Source organism: Lynx canadensis, chromosome A1, assembly GCF_007474595.2.
Source record: "Lynx canadensis isolate LIC74 chromosome A1, mLynCan4.pri.v2, whole genome shotgun sequence".
Classification (NCBI taxonomy): Eukaryota; Metazoa; Chordata; class Mammalia; order Carnivora; family Felidae; genus Lynx; species Lynx canadensis.
This window is the reverse complement of record NC_044303.2, coordinates 105020483-105033977: the sequence shown is the minus strand read 5'-3', so window position 1 is coordinate 105033977 and position 13495 is coordinate 105020483.

Genomic DNA, 13495 nt, shown 5'->3' with positions numbered 1-13495 from the left:
TACACTGCACCATATATGGGAAAAAACATGATATAAAGAAAAAATTGAACTTTCAAAATGCACATGTCTTCTATTAAAGGAAATCAGCTGAGGGGTGCCTGGGTGGCTCAGTCAATTAAGCCTCTGACTTTAGCTCAGGTCATGATCTCATGGTTTGGGAGTTCAAGCCCCACATCAAGCTCTGTGTTGACAGATCAGAGCCTAGAGGCTGCTTCTGAATTCTGGGTCTCTGCCTCTCTGCCCCTCCCCCGTTCGTGCTCTGTCTCTGTCTCTGTCTCTCTCTCTCAAAAATAAATAAAAATTAAAAAAAAATTTAGAAAAAAAGAAAGAAATCAGCTGAAATGCTAATCATTGAATATTCCAGTAATATAAAGTAGGCCCTTCTGAGTGTGTATTTCTTAATTTATTTTTAAAATTTATTTATTTAAATTCAAGTTAACATACAGTGTAGTATTGGTTTCACAAGTAGAACCTATTGGTTCAAGACTTACATACAACACCCAGTGCTCATCCCAACAAGCGCCGTTCTTCATGCCCATCACCATTTTAGCCCACCCATCTCCCCTCCAGCAACCCTCAGTTTGTTCTCCGTATTTAAGAGTCTCCTATGGTTTGCCTCCCTCTGTTTTTATCCTATTTTTTCCTTCCCTTCCCCTATGTTCATCTGTTGTGTTTCTTAAATGTCACATATAAGTGAAATCCTGTAGTATTTGTCTTTCTCTGACTTGCCTTGCTTAGCATAAGACACTCCAGTTCTGCCACATTTTTGCAAACGGCATTATTTCATTCTTTTTTGATCGCCCAGTAGTATTTCATTGTATATACCTACCACCTTTTTTTTTTTTTATCTATTTATCAGTTTTGAACCAAGGAGTAAAGGTCTTTTGCTTAATGGAGAAGAAAGAATCTGATGTTTATTCTGCAATGCAGTTTCTCACTCCTAATTTTCAGAAGTCATCATCTCTTTGACATAAAAATGATAGTTCAGACCTCCAGTTTTGAGTCCAACAGGTAAGGAGCTTTGAAATCACTGCTCCACCCTAATAACCACTGGAAAGAGGAATACACTGAGAAGTCAACTCTTCTTAGATCTGTCAGAGAAGTGAGGTCACAGGGCAAACCACTGTTCCCCAAGCTGACAATACAGGTGGATAAAGAGAACCACAACTTACCAGAGCAGAAACCCTTGCAGGAACTTGTGTGGACCTGAACAGCAATGAGCAAATTGCTGGAGGCTCAGTGTCGACCAGCCTGAGGGTTAAAAACTCCAGGAGGACCCAATCATACACAGTTCCCAAGCTGTTGTGAGTTTCACCTCCAGGAGCTCCAACCCGTTTTTGTCAGGGAGCCTCAGAGAAAACCCCCTAGTACTGAGGGCAAATGAGAGCGAGTGGAACCATGTTGGAATGCACCAGAGCACTTTACTCTTAACAAGGCCAGACCCCAGAGGAAACTCGTTAACCAAAGCCTAACCTGCTGGGCTTTCTTCGGAGGCGACCTGACTTGGGAGGAGGGACATACCCACCTCTACTCCCTCTAGCCATCCTATCCTGCCTGAAAGGAGGGGCAAAAAAAAAACCCAAGAAGCACCTGTGGAGATCACAGCCCAAGGACACGTGCTCCTGAAAAGCTGAGACCAATCACTGGACCACAGAACGCTTCCCTCCCCCACACTCACCACTACATTACCCTGGTTCTTTTTTACCTAATACATCACATCCCCCTTTCAACAAAAATTTATAAGGCATAGTAGAAAGCAAAAACAAAGCTTGAAAAGATGGAGAAAGCATCAGAACTAGAGTCAGATGTGGCACAAATGTTGGAATTACCAGACCAGAACTTTAAAAAAAACCCTGTAATTAACATGCTAAGGGATTTAATGGAACAGTAGACAACATGTAAGAACAGGTGGATAATGTTAAGCAGAGAGATGGAAATTCTGAGAATAAAAAAGAAGTGGCAAAAATCACGATCACTATGCCTGGTGGGCTCATACATTGGACACAGCAAAGGAAAGAATCTCTGAGACTGAGGACAGGACGATAGAAACTCCTAAAACTGAAAAGAAAAGAGAAAAAAGACAGAAGAAAAACCACAACAAAGTATCCAAGAACCGTGGGAGAACTATAAAAGATGTAAACACATGGAATAGGAAGAGCAGAAGGAAAGGAAACAAGAAAAAGGAACAGAAACAGTTGTTAAACAATAATGACTGAGAATTTCCCCCAATTAATGTCACACATTAAACCACAGATTAAAGAGAGAAAGTTGGTGAAATAGACAAAGAAATTAATTGGAACAGAATAAAGAGCCAGAAAGACCCACATAGATGTAGTCAACTGACCTTTGAGGAAGGAACAAAGGCAATATAATGGAGCAAAGAGTCTTTTCAACAAATCTGGAAAAAACTGGACAGCCATGTAAAAAAAAATACAGACCGTGTGACCTTCTCCAAAATTAATTCAAAATGGATCATAGACCCAAACATAAAATGCAAGACTATAAAACCCCTAGAAGATAGTATAGAAAAAACCTCCACGTGACCGTGCGTATAATGAAAACTTTTTAGATACATCATCTGTGAAAGAGATCACTGATGAGAGACCCATCTGGCAAAGGACTGTCATTCAAAACATGCAAAGAACTCTTTAACCAGGAAGAAAATAAATGATTAAGAAATGGACCGAAGACCCTTAACAGATACCTCACCAAAGAAGATACTCAGATATGAAAAGATGTTCGACATCCTATGTCATTGGGGAATTGCAGATAACACCCCTACGAGAGTAGCCTAAATCTGGAACACTGACAACACCCAATACTGGTGAGAACGTGGAATAGCAGTGACTGTCATGCATTGCTGGTGACAATTCGAAATGATACAGGCACTTTCAAAGATAGGTTGTTGGTTTCTTACAGACCCAAACATACTCGCCATACGATCCAGCGATTACACTCCTTGGCATTTAGCCAAATAAATCGGAAACTTATTTCCACACAACAACCTGCTCCACAGATGTTTATTCATAACTGACAAACCTTGGAAACACCCAAGATGTTCTTCAGCAGGTGGATGGATCCACAGTGGTACACCCAGGCAATGGCATATTCTTCAGTGCTGAAAGCAAACGGCCTATCAAGCCATGAAAAGAAAACTCAAATTCATATTACTAAGTGAAAGAAGCCAATCTGAAAAAGCTACACGCTGTATGATTTCAGCTATATGATATCGTAGAAAAGGCAAAACTACGGAGACAATAAAAGGATCTGTGGTTTCCAGGGGTTAGTGGGGAGGGAAGAATGAGATAGAGCACAGGGGGTTTGGGGGCCAGCAAAACTAGTCTATATAATAATACAATCATGGATACGTGTCATTAAACATTAGCCAAACCCAGAGAATGTACATCATCAAGAGTGGACCCTAATATACACTATTGACTTTGAGTCATAATGAGGTGTGAGTGTACGTTTGTCAGTTGTGACAAATGTACCACTTTGGTGCAGGATGTCAATATTGGGGTCGTGTATGTGGAAGGGCAGGAAGTATATGGGAACTCTGTACTTTCTCCTCAATTTTGCTGTCAACCTAAAATTGCTCTAAAAAATAAAGCTCATTAATTTATTTAAAAAGGAGTATTTGACTTACAGGAGATGATGCCTATATTAAAAAAATTACTTGCCATTTTTATAGCAACATTATTCCAAAAAGGTTAGGGCTTTTCCAGAAATTATCACGTGGACATTTTTTTTCCCCTGTCATTATTTCTCTGATGTGGTCATCTGCTGGAAACCCCAGATGTTACTCATATGGGAGAAGGTAAAGGGATTTAAATAGCCCAGAAGGTTCATCAGCTGAGCAGTTTAAATCAGGATTTGAAATACTGATTTTTCCTCTTCATGGTTACATCCATGACGCCATCCTGTAAGAATCTATGGAATGACCAGTCAGCCCAGCGATGTGCTTTATGTCATTCTACTAATTGTGGAAAATCGCATCTATAGATCTCTTCCTTCTTAATCCTTCTACAATGATAATTTTGGTAAATTTGAGTTTCCACCAACTATTTCAGTAACTTTTTTTTTTTAATTTTTTTTTCAACGTTTATTTATTTTTGGGACAGAGAGAGACAGAGCATGAACGGGCGAGGGGCAGAGAGAGAAGGAGACACAGAATGGGAAACAGGCTCCAGGCTCCGAGCCATCAGCCCAGAGCCTGACGCGGGGCTCGAACTCCCGGACCGCGAGATCGTGACCTGGCTGAAGTCGGACGCTTAACCGACTGCGCCACCCAGGCGCCCCTTTCAGTAACTCTTAAAGCTATTTTTACGTTATTTTCCAATATTTGGAGTTTTCAAATATTACACATCACATGTTCTGCCAATTCTATGAGGAAGAACAGTAGCAGTATGTTCTCTTTTGGTGTGAATAAACCAGAGTCAAGTGAAACGAATTACCTTGACCATGATCACACAAGGCATCAAACCTGGAAATTTGTCACCCATCCTGCCAACTCCATATTCCCTCTTGTTTCTATCATTCTCACATGATATTGACTTAGAGTATGTATGTTCCTCTTGATCCTAGACAGAATTTGTAGTCATAAGAATAATCACTTCCACAGCACTGCCAAAATAAACAATGAAGGTAGTATGGTATGGGGCGCCTGGGTGGCTCATCGGTTACGTGTCTGACTTCAGTTCAGGTCATGATGTTGTGGTTCATGGGTTCAAGGCCCGCGGCGGGCTCTGTGCTGACAGCTCAGAGTCTGGAGCCTGCTTTGGATTCTGTGTCTTGCTCTCTGCCCCCTCCCCCCACTCATGCTCTGTGTTTCTCCATCTCTCAAAAATGAATAAACATTTTTAAAAAATTAAAAAAAAATCTTAAGATAGCATGGTATAAAGAGAGAAGGTAAACTATGCAAGTCTGGAGACAAATAATAACTGGGACTAACCATAAAACTGAGATCAGAATTCCTTAAAAATAATAGCAAAGTCTTCCTTGCATCATAGAGCTATATTACTCAGAAGACATGGTGTGGTCTGTAGGGGGAGTGATGTGGGCAAAGTGGGGGCCTTTAAGGAAGGGTGAGGTGACCCCGCAGACCAGCAGACAGACAAAAATCAAATCAACACCTTCACGTTGTATTTAGGAAAGTGACAGGCCTTCTTCCTGATCAACAAAGCAAGGGCTGTGCACAAGCAAACCTCTCCACTTCCGCGTGCTTTAAGTAACAAGATGCCGTGAACAGCTGTGAGTCAAAATATCAAGAAGAAATCCACCACGACCAGAGGATTTGGGTGCGGGTTGATCACACCCGTAAGAGCTGAAGTCACCAGCCAGTTCTGTCATTGGATAAAGGGCTGTGCCCTCACCACCTCTCGAGGCCATTGCTGGTTTCTCCAGATTCCTCCAAGGTTTTCCTGGAGAACTTGTTTTCTCTTAGCCTCTGAGCCCAATTCTAACAATCTAAGAGCTCTGACTACAAAGTGGTGAGTCTAGTTTTGAGGAAAAAAATGAATAATTCGGGATGTAAACACCCAAGCCAACGTTTTCCTTGAAGTAATCAAGATTATTTGAAAACTAGCTGCCTTGGGTTAAGTCAGACTGTCTATAGAGCTAGTAGCAGTCAAAAAGGAATCGTATTGTAGTATGTATTGTCTTGTGTCATGTAATGTGTAAAGCGACATGACAATGTTTTAGTACATTGTGCTGAGGCATTGAGTTTTTGTTTAATAGCACCGTGACTTTGTATTATGTGTGATATTTAAGACTGACTTTTGCTTTAAAAGTGTCTAAAGCCTTTAATGAAGTACATAACGCTCTTATGTTTGTTCATTCAGTCAAAATCATTTACTGGAAACCATTTTATACATGTTAGGTGCTGAGCTCATCAAAGAATCAGATGCCTTACTAAGGGAAAGGGCACTCTTTTAATAACCAAAAAGGCATTTTCTAGTAATTAATTTGGCCACATGGTTCCTCAATGCAGGCTTAACGGTATTCACTGCCAATCACCTTCTACTTTTCTCTATGAGGGAAAATAGCAATATTTTGAGCCTCTGCATCTTTTTTTCCAAGGCTTCCCCCCTTTTTTTCTCCACTCTTTAAATAATACATTCTCCTGGAGCTCAACATCTCAGGCAAGCACAAAAAAACCCTGCCTTTCATCCTGCTGTTTTAAAATCATCTTTGTCAAGCGACTCAACTCTGGTTTGTTTTCTGCCAGAAATAAAATCTACCTGCAGTACACATAAAATATTCGGGACATTTTAAAAATTTAATTTGCAGCCACAATTCAAGCATAAAGGCCACTGCTATGTATCAGTGCCTAGAGATTTAGTGAGAATTATTAAAGTGAATCTTTTGAAAACGAGTGCAATGTGAAGAAAAGAGTCAATCCAGTTCTATAACATGGTCATCCATTTCTCCTGACCTCTGTTAGTTGGCTGTGAGTCCAAAAGTGTCATGTGGGTTCCACTACCCATCTACAGGGGTAAAGAAGTCTGTCTGTGTACGGGTATAAACAATGGTGATGAATAGCTTTGTACCTCAGTGCCTTTTCCCAAAGTGGCAATTCATAAATAGATCTCATGCTAGGAGTTCGTATGTTATATGGAGCCTAGGACTCTCGAGTAAGGTCACCTTCCAATTCAGTGCTTCCCAGAAAACCTAAGATGGGGACTCCTTCACGGCTGAATAATTAGTCTAAAAATCTCCCAAGAAAGAGAGAATCCAGTTCCTATTTTTTTTTTTCTGATAAAATGAACACTGAACAGAAATATGTGCATTCGAAGAAGTCTGGCTTATGGCATTTTCAGTAAACAGTGCTTATTGAATGTACAAACTTTCTGGACTTCAGTTTTTCCAGATGTGAAATGAAAATGGGTCAGAATAATGTGCTCTGAGCTCCTCCCTTCCAGCCCATTCATTGTATGCACTAGCGTCAGGGTTTTGGCTTGGGTTTGTGGACTCCTTACTTGGACAATGGGAAATGAGGGTTGTGGTAATGATGTGCTGAAGCGGTTTGTACAGGCATGTGAGAGCCAGTTATTAAATTTTCAGGAATTCTGTGAGCCAGCTGTTAAACCCAGCCATTATTAAAACTGAAGTATATAAACCTACAATTCAATACTTTATATTTTTACAGGTAACAATACTCAAAACTCAGCAATTTTCATTATTTTACTACCTTCTACTATGAGGAATGATCTTGAGGTCATTTACATCTATCATGCTTGTATTGTGGAAATACTATGCAATTGTATGATAATGAGCATGTCTTCCTAACTCCACATCCTGTGACACCATATTGGTACTTTCAAATTGGCCATGGTGGGAGTGTTTATACCATGGAAATGGAAAAGTGCTACAAATCAATGCCTTTTAATTTTCTCAGAGAGCTGGTTTCAGAGAGCATACTGCTGGGGTCACCAGGCTGAGACCAAAGAGAGAAGGGAGCCATGAATTTTAAATAAGAGTATCAGAGTACTCCCATAAAGCAGACCATACAGATGTTTCCACAGAGCAAATTTCACAAGGCAAATTTTTATGTGGAAACCCCTGGGTCATATATTCTCTTTAGCCTGAGTCAAGTCTGGTCCTGTGAAGGAGAGAGTGAAGGAATAGTCTACAATGCAAGCAGAATTCTAAGAAAGTTTAAGTCTGGCCGGTGGGGATTCTTTGAGCCAAAACGGACTGTCAAAGGAATCCCTCATTTCACAGGCAGAAAAAGCTTTCTTTGGGTTGCCCTCCTGCACTCAGTCCCTGTGAGAGAGCAGCCTGTCAGAACCATGGCCTTAGGGAAGATGTTGTGGAGGTAGGGACGGGAACAGAGAGATAGAACACAGGAAAGTGCAGGGAAGAAGATGGTGGGACCTGGAGAGGACACCAGAGACCAGCCAACAGTATAACACGGCTGTAAAACAGGGCTCAATAGAAGCAAAATGTGGGAGATGTCAATCATCACATGTTTAGTTAAAATCCACTCTCCTGTAACATCTATTCATAAACACAACAGAAATGCTCTCAGCATCCAAAATCACTGTAGCTGGTACTCTAAGCTTTGTGGGTAAAAATATCCAAGACCTGACTTGAGCTTTGAAATAAAGTAAGAAAATATTTTGCTAGATAGTCACGGTCTTGTCCTACATCCCTTCAGATTACCAGCTTCCTGAACTTGCAGCTGTCATCGTGAACGACTGCAATCGTAGGATGGGACGACAGGAGCAACATCTCCAAGCCACCTGAGAAGAATGACAAGGAAGAGCAAAGCCAAACCCGCAGTGTCAAAGTAAGCAGGAGCCATTATTCATTCATTCCATCCATCGATCTCTATTGTACCCACATCATGAGTCAGACATTAGTGTTCTTGTAACACAGCAGTGAACCATTCAGAAAAGACCTTGCCCTCATGCAGCATACATTCTAGCTGAAAAGTCAGACAATGAAAGAATAAACAAAGAGATCAAATAGTATTTAACTTCAGAGACCAAGCCTCCATGAAGGCAATTAGCCAGGGTAATAGGATACAGGGTGATGGTTTTTTTCCCCACACAAGTGGCTAAGAAACACCTTTCTCAAGAAGTAATGATTGAGCAACAGCCAACATTAGAGCTTTCCCCGTTCCTGATGAAGACTATAAATTCGATTCCAACTATTCTAGCTCCCTCTGGCTAAGAATAATTGCATATCAACTAACACAACCTCCGTTTGATATTGACCTCATTTTCTACCACCTGCTCAAGAGTTAACAGATATTATAGATAAATACATTGAAGCAGAATAGTCTATGCTAGCTTCTTTATTCCAAGAGCAATTGTTATAAAAATTGCTGCAATGTTTTGGGGGATAATAGTAAATTATTAAAGATAATAATAACTAGAATCCCATGAATATGTAAGCAAGCCACAGGGATTTTTAAAAAGCTTTACTTTTTTTCTTTAAAAAGTTATTCTTTTAATTTTTTTCTCAAGCTATCAAAAGGGTGCAAAATAAAAAGTTCTTACACATGTAGATGTGTACAACTTAACATCATTGTCTTAAATTATTAAATTCCATCCAATTTGGGATAATAAGGATGATAAAGTAGTTCATATACAAAATATGAGGGGCCCAGAAAGAACTAAAACCCTCTTCTTGCATGTTACACACAGGATTTAGATATTTAATCTGAAGCAAAATAATTCAGCATTTTGGCTTTGATGTTTCGACTAACTTATTGTATCATATAAAAATATTATATTAACTGCCAAGCCAGGCTTACCAGTCATCTATATGAAGTAGGTAATAAGAAAGAGGATCTCTTTCCCATTAACTATAAAATCAATTTTACAGCATGACTCCAATCATCGGAACGTGATGGCAAATACTCTCTGTGCTTTCTTCATATCCTCCGTGGTGGGTCATGCTTGATAGAACTCAGGCATGAAGCCTCCAAACCCGCCTGTGATATGTAATGACTACTGTGTCAATATGCTTTGGCTTTTGCCTACAATCACTAAATTCTTTACCTTCATTTCAGTATGGCATCTAAAGCTCTATTCTAAACACTTGGGAAGCTATGTCTCGAGTCCCTGATCATGGCTGGCACTTCAGAGAAGACACTGTTCCTACCTGTTCTCCTTACTGTCCCGATGTCCAAGATGGATCTGAAATAAAAAGGCTCAAATGTTGAGCGATCTATTCTCTGTTTTGTGTTGTATTTAGTAGAGGTTACAAGAAATCTGCTCTTAGGTATTTCAAGATGGCTTGTTCCATAAGTGTCTTAATCCTATGCTAATAATCAAAAATACCATGGCAGCCTGGCCACTTTGTGGCATATGTGGATTTTTCTATTGCTTTATCGTCATTGAAGAAATCCAGGCCAACAACGTAGGAGGAAGAACAGCCCTCCATAAGCCAACAGCCATGCAAGACTTCCAATTTTCTTCCTGAACACACTTCTGATGATTCCTTGATAGTAAATTCAGTGAAGGATGATAAACTGGTGCTTTGATATGTCTAGTATATCTTGTGCCAGTCCATCACACAAGCTCCTTTTCCTCTTCCTGTTGCCCTGTCTCTTGTGGTCCATGCTAGTCGGGTCAGAGGTCTCGAGCAGAATGGAAAGTGGGCTATTTAACAATCTGCTGGGCAGTAGCCACACTGTCCTTGGGAAGATGGGCAGCTGATGCCGCGGTGGGAGAACAGCGGGCAGCTATATAACCCTTTCCCTGCCCTTTCCCACCTTGGCCTCCTCCCCATTCCTGCTCCCACCAGACACTTGATCTATCCAGCCTTATTATCTTGCCCTTATGAGCCATCTGCTATTTCTGCTTGTGCCATTATGAGTTTGTTCTTCTAGCCTCAGAGTCCGGGAATGTCACCAGGATTTCTCTCCACCCCATATATACGTATTTTTCATTAATTCTGTTTCATCAGCCCGGTAGGTCCTTTCACAACTGAAAGAAAGATCTAAAGGTCTGAAAGATTCACATTATGAACGGATATAGGTTATGGAAGTTTTCTTTGATTGTCTCTTTGATTACTATTTCTCCAGGGCGCCTCTGTTCCCCATCTGTATTAGCAACTGTTTCAATATTGGGTCTCCTGCTTGAGTTTTCCTGTTTTGCTTACCCATGATTACCATTTCTGGAATTTTCACTTGGTTGCATTTCATTCTCTGAAACACGAATTCAGCTTTAGCAGTTACTGACCTCTTTTTTTTTTTTTTTTTTTAATTGCTCTATTGAAGTTTTAAATTGGGACATCACTGTTTTCAGTTCCAGGAAACTCTCTCTGGTCCTCTAATTATATCCCTTGTAAGAGTTTAACTCCTATTTATCCAGGTTTTCCTCCATGTTTCACATTAGCTCCACCTCCATAACAGAGGTTTACTGTGGTTTTCCACGTCAGCCTCTTCCCATCAGTCTGAGCTGCAATGTTCCCATCACGTGGTTGCCTTGTTTCTCTGTCTCTTCATGTGAGAGCGTGTTGGCTTTCAACACCTCTGCATCTCTCTGGTTCTTGTTTGTGTACTGACAGCCAGGGTAGGGATTTTTCCTTCAGTGGGCTGCCAGTGATGCCCTTTGTGAAGGCATCTCAGGTCACAAGTCCAAGTAGGGATAGGCTGACCTTAGCCCAACATGCAAACCTTGCCTCCAGAGATGCCATCAGGGAAGGGACAGTTAGCCTTTCTCACGGCTGCGTCACACAAACAGCAGAGAATGTCTTTCCTTCCCCCAGGTCAGCTGGCCCTCCTCTCACACCCCCTCCTCTACAGTCCACTCCCATCACTTCCAGCAACTCCCATTTACATGTTGCCTCCCACGCCCCCTGCCCTGCCATTTGCACCTTCTTTCAAGAACTTGGTATCTCACTGTGTGGAACCTCTTCAGGTTGCCAAAATCAGTCCCTGACTTTTTCTTAATGGCTGGATTCTCCAGGATAGAAATGTGAAGCCAGGCTACCATCTTTCCAGAAACCCACATCCACACATTTTCAAAGCCTCCTCTATTTTTAGGTGCTGGCAGATGAAATCATATGATTCTTGCTCTCCTAAATTACCACTCTAGTAATAAAATACATATGGAATTTTGTGATAGTACAAAAATAGATCAGGGTAAGGTCACACAAATATGTAGCTTTTATAATATTCATTAAATGCTCACTCCTGATTTACCAGCCTCATCATTCATGTGGTTATTGCAAAATGGCTCAGGTTATTAGCTAATTTTTCATATAGTAATGATAGCTAACATTTACCAGCTGCCTACTATATGTCAGGCACTGAAGTGTTGTGTACGCACAAAGTTATTAACTTCTCACAAAACCCCTATGAAATAGGTACTTTGATTTCCAACATATTATAATATAGGAACCAAGGCCCTGAGAAGTTAAGTAACTTACCAAAGTCACGCACCTAGTAAGATGATTCATTTGCCTGATTAAATAATGAGCTACTTTAAAATAGCTCATGTATCATTGTTTTCTGCATCCCCAACTGTGCTTGGCACTCAGGACCTCAGTAAATAAACAGCAAGTGAGAGAAGGAGCAATGTTTTATTCATATTTGATCCCTAGAACACAGTGCTATAAAGCGGATACTCCAAAAATGTTTTAATTATAAAAGAAGGAATTAACAAGCTCCTGAGATTTAAGAAACAACTTCACATAAGATAACCTAAAGCTATTTACAGATAGCTGACTTTCAGCCACTAACCTGGGTTCTGGGAATCCAAATATGTACAGAATGGTGCCTCTGCCCTTAAAGAACGAGTAATCTGAAGGGGAAGCAGATACATGAGCAGTTAAATATAATGAAGTGCAATTGTTTTTACATGTCTCTATCAAGGGCTATGGTGTCACACGTGAAAAAAAAATTAATTTTTCCAGTAAGATCATAGGTTCTTTTATTCTCATTAATTAACAATAGAATCAGACATAGAAATAAACACTAAAGTTTTTTTTTTAATTAGAAAGTTTATTGCATTAATCTATAAACTCATTTGGTGATATAAATGACAACGGAAGCGAATACTGACCAAAGTTAACCATCTTTGGAAAATAGAGATATTTTCACACTGAAAGCATTTTTTTGTTTGCTACAATCAAGAAAATTCTTATGTATTTGGATTTTTTTCCTTAAAAATATATGTTGCGATTTGTTCATCTCAAAAGGAAGACTGGACTAAATACGGAATGAAAACAAGCAGACCCAATGTTAGGTCACCACTAGTAGGAAGACCCTAAAAGGGCAGTTTGCTGTACATCTTTAGTCAAGAAATAAGCACTCATCCACACCACGGGACTCACACTTGCACATCTATATACACTTCCGTGACATAAAGCCTTTAAGACCAAAGTATCTGTTAAATACTTGGTTCAAATAACAAAGACATTACCCAAAGATAGAAAATTTGTTATTTGAAAGAAAACGTAACCTTAAAATGTAATTTTTTTAGGACTTTATCTTATTTTAAGTGGTAACCGGACTTCTAATAATGACACGAATTCTAAAGAGTAGGGTAATCCTTTTGTACAACTTTTTCAATATACGTGGATTAAAAATCCCCAATAATTGTCAAGTACTGCTGTGGCTCTTTGGATGTCCACATTTTCCTAAAGTTGTTTGCGTTTCTCTCAAAACACGTTGGTTGTGCTAATGGAATTGGCTGGGAGGTTATAACTATCTTATAAAATTCCATATTGTTTTTCCTAAACTTGGTGAATGTAATTTACCATAGAGAAAATGCTAAACACATTAAGTTCTTTCTTAGCATAACTACTATAGCATGTGAGAGGAATTTATATCAAGTATTGTAAATAATTATGAAATATTCCTTATCATATAATTACCTATAAATAACATATTCTCCATATTGATGCAAGTACGTAAGCTATTAATCGGGCCAATTTTGATGTATTTATACAAAATACAAATAGTTTATAAATTTTCTGTTACATCAACCTCTAGGGAAAGAATAGTTTGGCTGACATTCCCATGTGAACGGCTTTT